The sequence below is a fragment of the Saccostrea cucullata genome, unplaced genomic scaffold (assembly GCF_032062105.1).
Source record: "Saccostrea cucullata isolate Sc308-1 unplaced genomic scaffold, CSIRO_AGI_Scuc_v1 ctg62, whole genome shotgun sequence".
Classification (NCBI taxonomy): Eukaryota; Metazoa; Mollusca; class Bivalvia; order Ostreida; family Ostreidae; genus Saccostrea; species Saccostrea cuccullata.
Genome location: NW_026937804.1, coordinates 481,038 through 489,269, shown reverse-complemented (window position 1 = coordinate 489,269; position 8,232 = coordinate 481,038).

Genomic DNA, 8,232 nt, shown 5'->3' with positions numbered 1-8,232 from the left:
GCAATATTTCAAAAAATTAAATCTCCTTTCGTTTCCCGTAAAGGTGCTTAGGCTTCTTGAAAGTGGCTTAAGTACGCAATTCCATTGCTCTAGCTGGAAAATCTCAAAGTAAAGGTGATGGAGAGTTGATGATGCAAAAATACACAACGGGGTCTTACGTATCATATGCATAAATGATAATCCGTGGACCGGAAGTCCAAGGGTTACCACAATGCGCTAAGTTTGAAAAAATTCGACCTAATCATCTGAAAAACGTGCATTTAAAAATGGCAAAGAATAATTCCTTCGCTCAGATCTCGATATTGATTAACCTATTGTATCGTAGAAATTAATTAAGCTGCAATTGTTGTTTAGCGCAGTCTTGTACATTGTAACTGAATGACTGGGATGGGGTGTTTTAACAGTCATATGTTACTTAGTAAAGTTAAAAGATAAACAGTTAACATGTCAAATCTCTGATGTTCTGAAAAGTGAGTTTACCCTTACTGTATTCTTTTTTGAAAATCATTTGATAAAAAATTCAACCATTTGGTTGTAAGGGTAAACTCACTTTTCAAGTGGCCAACTTGAATAATTAACTTTTCATCGTCTTTGAAAGGGGGGGGGGGCGGCCTGAGAATTTTTTTTCACTTACCTATAAATTAAAGTTGACAAGCAAAAAAAAAAAAAAAAATTACTCAAACTCGAAAATCCTATTTCGTGGGGGAGGGGTGGGGCAACTTTTTTCAATGTCAATTTTCTTTCACTACCAATTGTTTTGCAAACAATGCTACATTTCCCTGATATCATTTTACTATGGTAAGAAGTGGGGGGGGGGGGGCAACCTTTCAATAAACATTTTCAATAGTAAAGGTAATGTTGGGGAAAAAGTGCCCCCTTTTGTTGCTGCAAAGCATCAAATCGGCAGCAAAAATTGGCTTTTTCGTTTTAAAAAAAGAACAAAACGAAAACACAAGATTCCCAAAGTATTAAAATTATAAAAGTTAAAACACAAGATAACCACCACATTCGCTAGCTAAGGGCTTGAGAAGATGGTTAAACGGAAATACCACGTAATCCAATTATTTAATGTAAATTACTTAATTGAAATTAATCCACCAATGAACAATAAAAATGTTATATAATCAAAGTGAAAAATTTTATCAAACTTCTCTCAGTACCACTTTTTATCTTAAAAATCTACAATTCCTCTTCTTTGAATACACTGCAACATGTGCGTATTGAAATGGGGGGTTTAAAAAATTAATATTTACAGATTATATAACTAATCAATATTCTCATAACTGAATAAGATTTATATTTATTGAAAAACTAGAGGATCACGGATAACTGCGACTTAGCATGCCTTGCTTTCGACAGAGGGATTACCTAAAAACAACAACAAAAAAAAAAAAAAAACAAGAGGCCCACGGGCCTTATAGGTCACCTGAGTATCATGTAACAACTTTCCAGCGATTGTATTTGGTTCGTGTTTTAAGCCAAAAGCCATGAAATTCACAAATTTTGAAAAAGGCACCATTGCTTATCAAAGGGCAGATTTCAAAACATTAATTTATTTTATTAGTCAAAGTACCCCCCTGGTACCCCTGACCCAGCAGCCCTGAAATAATCTATTTTGAAAGAGGCCCCTTCATTATAAGGCCAGCATTTTTTTATGTTTAGGTTTAGTTATGAACATGAGAATAAAAAAGTCCCGAAGGAGAAGGAAATAATTTTTTTTTTTGATAAATCAATTATTAACATTTGTACATTCTTTTTTATGCTATCCTAATAGGCTCCTTACCACTGGACACATAATGCTTACAAATAGGAAAGTAGAACATTTAATTGCTTATTTCATCATCTGTCAGTTTGGGCCAGTTATATAAATTTTGTGATGTTGATCAAAATATATTTTAAAAAATCAATTCTTTAAAAGTCTTTCAATATATCTTCAATTTTTTTTTTAATATGTGTTAGGTGAATGTGTAGACATTGTTCTAAAATTTACTTGATGCCTAAAATTATAATTCCTATCATAAAACAGACAGGGAGTATTGGGGAGTAGGGTCAACATTTTTTCAATTAAGTGTAAAATAATTTTTCTGGCTGATACAAATGATACTACATGCCTGTATATATTTGTATATTCTTGCCTTTTAATAGTTGAATTTTTTAAATTCTTCAGGTTATTGTTTATTTCTTCCTCAAATGGACTTCACTTCTCCCATAATTTTATTCATTACATCTGATGCATAAGCAACCCTTTTCTGAAGAATGGTGCTTAGACTGTAAGCTATAACAGAGACCTAAACAATGTCCCTGGCAATATGCAATAGCTACCACGGGCAGTTTAAAACCTGGGGGAGGAAAATAATTTACAGTTACTTTTGAAACGAATACATAATTATCTCACCAGCATGTCATTGTGCAACAAAGTCGTCAGCATTTTATTTGTCCTTTGAACGGGTGAAACGTTTTGAATGGCACTCTTATCGATGAATTTTACACTAAACCAAACTATCTTCTCAGATCTAGCTTTATTTACCCACCGGCCACCGTTTCATCGTAAAAACGGAAGTGCGAGTTCGTAAATTTAAAATCTCGATCCCGACTCAAATTTGACATCGGAAAGAAAAAAATTGTTTTATTTTTTCTGAAAATTCAAAACCTTGAGCAGAGGGTTTGTAAAACTGAAAATAAAATAAATCCTGGCCTTAAATATGTAATTAGATCATTAGCATATTAACCAGGAGCAAAGGATAAGATGTTCAAAGAATTCATGCATTTCACTATGTAATCATTAGAGTCCCACCCTAAAACAAGAACCCCTGACCCTGGGGCCATAAAATTCACAATTTTGGTAGAGGCACTCTTGCTTATCATAACTATGTACTTAATTAGTTTATTTAATACCCAGGAGCAGAGAAGAAGATTTTCAAAGAATTCATGTATTTTCACTATATAATCAATAGAGCCCCGCCCTAACACCAGAACCCCTGACCCTGGGGCCATAAAATTCACAATTTTGGTAGAGGCACTCTTGCTCATCATAACTATGTACTTAGTTGGTTTATTTAATACCCAGGAGCAGAGAAGAAGATTTTCAAAGAAATAATGCATTTTCACTAACTTCTTATTTAGCCCCGCCCTAGCACTAGAACCCCTGACCCCAGGGCCATGAATTTCACAATTTTGGTAGAGGACTCATTGCTTATTACAATCATGCAAACAGTTTGACTGCTTGATGTCCAGGAGTAAAGAAGAAGATTTTTAAAGATTGCATTAATTTTAGTGGTTTTGGTCCCACCCCTCAGGCCCCAGGGGGGCAGGGATCATGAAATTCACAATTTTTGTTCCCCTTCACCCATAGATGCTTTGTGGCAAATTTGGTTGAAATTGGTTCAGTGGTTGCAGAGAAGAAGCTGAAAATGTTCAAATGTTAACGCACGACGAACGACGACGGACGAAAACAGATAGCAATAGGTCACCGGAGTTTACTCAGGTGACCTAAAAAAAAACCGCACGAGGATTAGCATGACTAGCTATCGACGAACAGATTAGCTCAAAAACTAACGCACGAGGATTAGCTGATTCACAGCGATTTTTATGGAATTGTTCAGATCTAATCACTTAATTTTATATAGGGAAAATTCAGTAGATATATAATAAACGAAACTAACTTCACGTGCTAATATCATGAATCTTTGTCATGTGACAACGCCGATGTTCTTTTGAAAAATATGGAAAAAGAAATCGTTGTGTCTTTTGAAACTAATTTATCTAGAACTTCTTTTCAGAAAAAATATACCTGCAACCATAAAGAGCTGTCACTATCTCGGTACATGTAGTAAGTTATTCGTTTTTACAATGTACATTGTCCATCACAAAAATTACACGCGATCAAAAATCAATACATTATTTCAATAGATCTATTTGAATTTTCAACTCGAATTTTCTAGGTTCAATACTTCGCTAGGCCTATATATGTTATAAACTCTAGGATCGGAAAATATTTTAGGCCATATAAAATTAATCTTTAGATTCTCATCCCCGCCCGCCCCTCTCAAAATGTCCCGCCCCGATGTTTTTTATTTTGATTTTTGGGTATTTTCATGTATTTTTATTCAGTAAGAATTTGGGTCAAAGTTTTAGAGTTATCTCCCGTCTGTATTAAAAGTCGCGTGTCGCTTTTTATAGCAAAAACGCCATGTAAAGAATGGAGAAAAATCGGCAATAAAAGCAGTTTAAATGTGTAAGGAAAAGAGAATTTGTCGGTATAGAGAAGGCAGAGAAGAAAAAATAGCATAAACACATATAGATACCATCACTGGCAGGAGCAAGTATGTAGAGATCGAGATTGTAACTAAGTAAAAATAGACGAGGAAAGTCAAGTTATATATAACAATCTCCAGCTGTGTGACTTAGCTTTGAAATAAAAAAAAATCTACAACATCGTAGACAGACTTAAGAGAAGGCCTAGATTTTTCAGTAGAATAATTATTAGAACATCTATATAGATTTTGCAAAACAAGAAGTCACGCATACACAATTTATTAGTATCCCCACCTCATTTTGTTCAGGGAGTGCCGTAGTACTATAATGTGTACTTAATAATTTGTTAATTAGCAATAAATATTTAACTTTTAAAGAAAAAAATTCTTTAAATATTTAAAAGAATATATGAAAAGAATTAAATCTATTCATATTTGCATTAAGGTAATGAAAAAAATGTGTACGGGGCGTCCATTGTTTTGTTGATACTTAGGCCTATATATAAATTAACAATTATAAAAAATAAAAAATAAAATCCGCCCACCCGCCCCAATTTTTTTGCAAATTAGGATGAGAATCTAAAGATTAATTTTACCTGGCCTTAATAATAAGCTTTTTAAAATTAAGCGGTCTTCTTGAAATGCAAACAGCAGTTTCTGAAATGCATGTTGGTTTCGATCTATAGGGCCTGTGGCTTTGTGCGCTTGTATCTTGACTCAGCCACACGTAAATCATTTTTATCATATGAAGCCAGTCGATGCAGACTTCACGACATACACAATTTGTGTTTTGTAAAGGGGTAAAACAATAATTTTTCAGTTTATATATACATCCTGGTAGTTGCTACCATAGACCTAAATCGAATCCCTTTGTTTTAGGTCTATGTTGCTACCGATGTAATTGTTTATGTTAAAAATATATATTCTAGGACTAATTCCGACTTGGTGACGATCAAGATTCTCGGGTGATCTCCCTTTGATTACATAGTGACCATGGAGACGAAGAGCTTACAACACATATAAAAGATCAGCTAGGCAAGGATAAGGATCGACAGAGATACAGGCGCCTGCAGAAATCAACCCAACATGAATGCAAAAGTGCCTATAACTCGTACGTATCAGACATGGTGCAGGAGGATTCCAACAGTAAGAAACTCTACTCCTTCATTAAGGGTAAGAAGTGTGACAGTGCTGGGATCGCTCCACTTCGATCTGACGGAAACCTTCATGGAGATCCACAAACTAAAGCCTCTCTCCTGAACCAACAATTTTTGTCAGTGTTCACCACAGAGGATACATCCGATATTCCATCCCTAGGCACTAGTTCCACCCCATCGGCACCTGACATTAGAGTAACAGAGAAGGGCGTATTGAAGCTCCTGCAAGGACTCAACCCCAATAAGGCGACTGGACCGGATGAGATCTCCACTAGATTTCTGAAAGAGATTGCTCACCCTGTTACAACAGCACTCACCAAGATTTTCCAGGCATCCATTGACCAAGGTCAAACACCTGAGGACTGGAAAACCGCGAATGTCTCGCCTATATTCAAGAAGGGTGATAAGAGCAAACCTGCAAACTATCGTCCTGTGTCCCTGACCTCTGTGTGTTGCAAGGTAATAGAGCACATCATCCACAGCCACCTGATGAATTTCTTCGAGCATCACAGTATCCTAACCGACTACCAGCATGGGTTCAGGAAGAAGCGATCCTGTGAGTCCCAACTAATAACAACAATCCAGGACCTCGCCATGAGTATTGAAAACAACACCCAGGTCGATGCAGTGCTACTGGACTTTTCCAAAGCATTTGACAAGGTCCCACATGAGAGATTGCTAGCCAAACTAGACCACTACGGGGTACGAGGCAGCCTACTCAATTGGATCAGGAGTTTCTTGTCCGGACGAACACAAAAGGTATTGGTCGAGGGCCATTTTTCACCAACCGCACCGGTAACATCTGGAGTGCCCCAAGGAACAGTCCTCGGCCCACTGCTATTCCTGACATACATAAATGATTTACCCTCCAGAGTGAGGTCCAAGGCCAGGTTATTCGCGGACGACTGCCTTCTGTATAGGACCATCACTACAGAGGCGGACGCCAGACAACTCCAGACGGACCTTGACAACCTCCAAGATTGGGAAACAGACTGGCTAATGCATTTCAACCCAGACAAGTGCGAGGTTATCCGTATCACCACCAAACGGAAGCAACGCATAACCCCATATTACATCCATGGGAAGGAGCTAGCCACTACCACCAAGGCCAAGTACCTAGGGGTCAACATCTCCAACAACCTATCGTGGAACCATCATATTGATAGTGTATGTAAGAAGGCAAACAACACCACTGCCTTTTTAAGGAGGAACCTCTCGTCCTGTCCCAGCAACATCAAGGACAAGTGTTACAAGACATTGGTCAGACCCCAGGTAGAATATGCATCCACTGTCTGGGACCCTCACACAAAGAAAAACATCGACAAACTAGAAGCTGTGCAAAGAAGGGCAGCTAGGTTCGTGACCAATAACTACAACACCACCAGTAGTGTCACAACGATGATCGACAGGCTAGAATGGGAAAGTCTACAACAACGCAGAATTAAAGCAAAGGCTATTATGATGTACCGTGTTGTCCATTCCCTTGTTGCCATAGACCTGCCTCCCCAATTCTGCCAAACAGGAGCAGCCACCAGGGGACACCAACACCGGTACAGGATCCCATTCTGCCGTACCAACGTCTACAAGGAATCGTTCTTTCCTACTACCATCAGGATATGGAACCAGCTGCCAGAAAACACCATCACGGCCATGTCCCTGGAGTCCTTTAAGACCAGGATTCAGGGATATAAAACACCATAAATCATGCAGGACATGTTTTTATCAGTTTTTAATATTGTAAATAGATGCGTGGACTCCCCTCACATACACGCTTTTAAACATAGTGAGAATATGCCGCAGCAGCGGCCCTTCACTATACCGGAAGAAGAGACGAGATCGGAAGATAATACATCAATACATTGTTTGTAAAATAAATAAGATTTGGGGGAAAGAGTATCCATTTTTTAAAAAAATATTTCAGCATAATCAATGATAATGTAAACCTAGATCAGCTGCGCTTGACTAAAAAGTCTTGGGTTAGGAATGAGTCACCATTATTGCATATTCATGCAGTCATGCTTATATAGAGACTCCGAGAGACTTTCGTACTTTTTTTTGCACCACAACACAAAATAACTTATAATAAATGGTATTTTTGCATTTAAAAACTAATTAAAATTTACAAAAGCAACATATAATATTGATTCTTTTTAATTGATTTGGGTAACCCCCATTATTTCCACTTTGGTGGACGGTGCAAAGAGATTTGAATCGAACGAAAATTAAATATTTCGATGTGGCCACACCCCTCGAACAAAATAAAACAGCATTCTCTTTGTTCATTTTTTAATTTTCTTTTTAATGGTGTGAATTTTATTTTGTTCAAAGGGTGTCAGGCGCGGATTCAGGATTTGAAGTTAGGGGGGGCGCCAAAAGTAGGCAAGGGGTCTGGGATTCCTGGATTCTAGAGATTTTGTAGGGTAAAAATGAGGTCTACCGAGTATACATATTAACATTTTGTAGACGAAACTGTGATTTACGTTAACTTTGACAATTTTAGGGAGGGGGGGGGGGCGCCCCCCCTTAACTCCGCCACTGGGTGTGGCCACAGCAAAAATTTGAATCAAAGTTGAAAAAATGCTAAATTTTGATAAAAAGTGGCAAAGTTTACGTGTTTTCTGCACAAATATGACGTCATCAAATGAAAATTTTGGCGTAAACTATTCAAGTTTGATACCTAAGGATAATATTTCCGTAAATAATTTTCTTCTTCCCCTCACTTTATTTTTCCTAAAATCATTAGGCCGATTTAGCACATTCGTGAATTTAGCTCTTACTGCTTGTTGCATTTCTTTTGCGTTGCAGTATACTTTAAGAGAAAA